Raw genomic sequence first — 4,506 nt, forward strand, 5'->3', positions numbered from 1 at the left:
CGCTTTTCTCTTCACAAATGCGTTTAAAAGCTTTATTGACTGCATCCCAACTAGTATTTAAGGTTTTGCAGGCATCTTCTCAAGCTGACCATCTTGTAATGCAGGGAGACTTTAAACTCAAGTTTACATCTTCGAAAAATATCTGTAGAATTTTTCAGCGTTGCGTACAGTGGCGGATCCGGGATTTTGCTTTTTAACCGAAGATAAGCTACGCTCCACACTACAAGTAGATACTGGTAATGTAGCGAGAATTTGTAAAAGAATTTTTATATTATGGAAAAATTGTTTTTTGGGGGGGGGGGGCGGGACTTGTTCCCTGTCTCTCCAGAGCTCCTTCCAAAGAGTTATTTCTCCCGATAATGAGCGAGGATGAGGCAAGCCGCTGCTGTAAACACGTGCAGCAGCCACTAAAGAGTTCAGGTTTTCTGTTTTTACGATGGCACTTGGTATAAGGGTGAACAGGTCAAGAACCGAAGAGTGCTCTGCTCTCGAAAAGTGACTCCTCAACTGTCCCAATATAAAATCCATGAAAGGAAGGAATACATTCAATCTGAAACAAAACACGACATTACATTATTCTTGAACACGAAAGAACATAAAAGAAAGAAATGCTGCATCAAGCAAAAAGCGTGTGTATGTATTAAAGGTTTATTTTCCCTTTAGTATTCCTTAGTATCAGGAGCTTTTATATTTGAGCGATGAGCAGAACGTTTCGCGATTCTGGGTGTCTTCACTAGGATGTTCAAAGGCTCTACAATATGACAAGCCTCTCGAAATTTTTTTTCATATTTCGTTTCTGTGTATCATTCCAGAGTTCTTATTACACTGTCTACGATCTCACAGCAAAGGTTGAGATCTAATGCAACAGCCTGAAGCTGCCGTGAAAGCGAAACAATAATTTGAAATGCAGCAGCGGGTACCATCAAAATTAAGACAAAGCCATATCGATGAATAGAAGCCAGAAGACTTGCACTTTCCGATGACGGAGAAGTGCTGTCCATTTCTTCAAGGAACTCTGCGAGAGCTCTTTCAACTGAAGTAGTGCATCATGCCTTTCAAGCCAGCGTGTATCGCTAAGACTTTGTAACATAACTCTTTTCGCCCCTGGGTATTTTTCAAAGATAGCTGACTTGATAAGTTCCAACCAATTCGCTAACTCGCGCCCAAAATTGGTAACACGACTTACAACTCCCATCATATTGCGAATACTAGGCAAGTTGCAGGCCCTCATGATAACTAGGTTTAGTATGTGTTGCAGAATGCATGTAAGTCGCTAGCGGTTGGAGCAGCTTTATTCGGAATTGTACGCCACTGAACTTTTCAGACATGTTGGCACATCCATCATAACCTTGACCTCTCAAATTCTTAACTTGTAGGCCGACTTGATTTAATTCTTGAACGATTTGATCACTTAATGCTGCACCAGTCATGTCAGTTGCAGCTAGAAAGCATATGAAGTCTTCGTGTATTGTGCTTTTTTGTAAATTCAGATACCCGATACAGACACTGAGTTGTTCAGCACCACTGGCATCTATTGTTTCGTGGCCAAGGACAGCATAATATTTTGCTTCTTTGACTTTGTCGAATACCTTTTCACAATGACAGAATGGCAACAATCAATCAGCTGATTCTGAGTTGTTTTTCTCAGGTATGTTGCGTTTTTTGGAGCGTTGTCTAAATGTTTTTGGACATACGAATCACCTGAGTCAATGCGAACTTTTAAAAGTGCTTGAAATTTTTCTTGGGTGATGTCATCACTCGGTGTACCATCTTCTCGGTGGCCTCTTAACAGTATGTTTTCTCGACCACATAATATGATGGTCTGTACTATGGGAATCAGCCGCTCTCTGTTTGATTTAATAATTTTCAGTTTCTCAATTTCGATTAAGTTATTTTGCAGCTTTTCCAGGGTTTTCATATGAACTTTTGAAATGTGTACTTTTTAAAACTGCCATTTTCTGATAATCTGTAGCAGAATGGTTTCTGAAGGTTTGTAGTGCTTTTTTGTATTTGCAAAATGGCCGAGTGACTAAAGATCTTAAAGCCACAGAATGCTTGCCCCTACTATCTGGACCAGAAAATAGTACGCAAGGCAAACAATACGCACCGTTCTGTTGTCGAATATAGACTAGCCAGCAGTATTCCTTTAGCCAATCAGAACGGAGGTTTCTTTTTTTGTCCACCCTTTGTCTGCTCCTGATATTCATAATTACGGGGTTGTTCTGAAGACTCCGTCAGATGCTTATGCATTTCCTCGTTACTGAGTACGTTTCCTATCACATAAGAAATATCAAAAGAATTTTCAGCGCAAGCAGTCGATGTACTAGCCACTCCCACTGACACTGGTTCCGGTTCTGTAACAATAGCAAACAAAAACTACAACTTGTACGCGAATCAGAGAATCATACATAAGCAAATCAACAACTTACCAACAACTAAAATAACTCTTTGGAACTATATTACAGTGTTATTTAAACAAGCTTATAACCATTTAAGGGTTTAAAATAAAACTCATTAATATGAGGCTTTTCTTTTACTATGGAACAAAGTTGAAATCAGCTAGTCCCTGTAAAAGTTACATACTAACAACCTACTCGTCCAAACTGTATGAAACAGCTGATTTTTCGCGATTTTGAAGTTTCTCCCACAGTAAAAGTTGTTCTTATTGATGAGTACTTTATCCCATTAAAAGATTATTTATCGATTTTAGATAAGTAACGCGGTATAAAAGTATGAAATTCACGGCAACACTGGCATGCGCGCGAAGAAAGCTAGTTTAAAAAGAATTCAAAACCGAACAAACCCGATGATTGATATTACATTAATCACTTACTCTAAATATTACTGTACGCTGTCCCTTGTAGGGCAGTCAGAGAGGATCGAGTGCTCAGAGCATTTTTGATGTCAATAGTGAAATGAGATTTCCCGCTAAAAGAACTTACACAGAACCACTATAAACAACTACATTCTTTGTCGTGACTCTAACAAAACCATTGGATTGTTAATTTTTAAGCACTGAGTATGTTGAGTAACCCAAAGTATGAGACAATTCAATTTATCCCTTTGTTTAAATCTAGAACAATATTATGAAATGTAGCACAGCTAATTTACCTAAGTGAAAATGAAGAGCTCGGGGTTATCAACGTCTTCCTCAACAGAAGGTTCAACACCAGAGGCAGAGGTAGTAGCGGATAAAGTATGTCCAGATGCTTTATACGTCGTTAACAGTTCCTGTAAGGTCACATGAAATAGAGTGAAACCGCAAACAGCTGTTAATTGATGGTCTATTAACACGATCGGTTACGCTGCGATAAAGCAACATTTTCAGGTGTAAGTGGTGTCACATAAATTAGCACATGGAGACACCCCATGACGAGGGGAAGTGCTCAACGAATAGAAATCGGCGAAACATTGGGGCGAATAGTGCAGGGGATGCGGCATCTGTCGTCAGAAGTGGTAAGGGTAAAGCACTAGTGGATTCTCTGACTACGAATGTTGGAAGCATCTCCATGTGCTAATTTATGAGACACCGCTTGCACCTGAATACGCTGCTTCAACGCAGCGAAACTGGTCGGTCAATAAACCACCAATTAACAGCTGTCTACGGTTTCATTCAGTTTCAAGTCACCATGAATTTTAACGGCTGTGGCTGCCCAAGTTACAAAGTCTTAAGTTCCTACGTACGTCAGCACTTCTTTTGGCAGTTCATTATTATGGCAACGTTGTTTATTCCTCTCGATTCCTGCTCGAATCGACAAATGCGAATTCATCATTTCGGGTTTCATTTTATTTCTCGTTTTAGTTTTAATAATGCTCATATGGCTAAAAATTCTTTCCACTTCCGCATTCGACCGTGGTAACATTAGTCGTGATAGCGGAAAAGTTGTCAAATCGTGAAATGGGTTGACGTCATTTGCATCTCTGTGTTGAAGCACTTCACACCAGAAATTTACAGCGTCTGTTTCGGACCGTTTGACAAGAGCTGAAAACGGGTGCATAACAATACGGCCACAAAACAACACGGAAACGTAGACAAAATACCGTCTGTTATAAAGGTTTAAGTGATATAAATTTATGAGCTACTAGACGTTAACAAATTAAATAGTGCTGTTTGCTGTATGTAGAATGGATCAAGTAATTTTAAAAAATAATTTTACAATAAACCACCCAAATCTTTTTAAAATCCACCATAATTCACACCAGCCAGTAGATGCAAAGTCTGCACACTAGACAGGTACTCAAAACCACCAAATTTAATGGGAAAATCACTAACTTCGCAGTACTGATCCACAGTCCAGTCTACAACCACCCACATCACACCGACCGAAAGATCAACGAACTCAACACGATAAAAAGTCACAAACTCGACTAATCCTGTTTGTATAAATTTCATTAAGTACATACAAAATAATCATGATAAGTCACCGACATTGTTTCCAGGTAATACTGGTTCATTTTCGCTCAATTCTACCTCTTCTTTCTTCCTTTTCAGTAAAAAAATAAAAT

This window comes from Schistocerca americana, chromosome X (assembly GCF_021461395.2).
Source record: "Schistocerca americana isolate TAMUIC-IGC-003095 chromosome X, iqSchAmer2.1, whole genome shotgun sequence".
Lineage (NCBI taxonomy): Eukaryota > Metazoa > Arthropoda > Insecta > Orthoptera > Acrididae > Schistocerca > Schistocerca americana.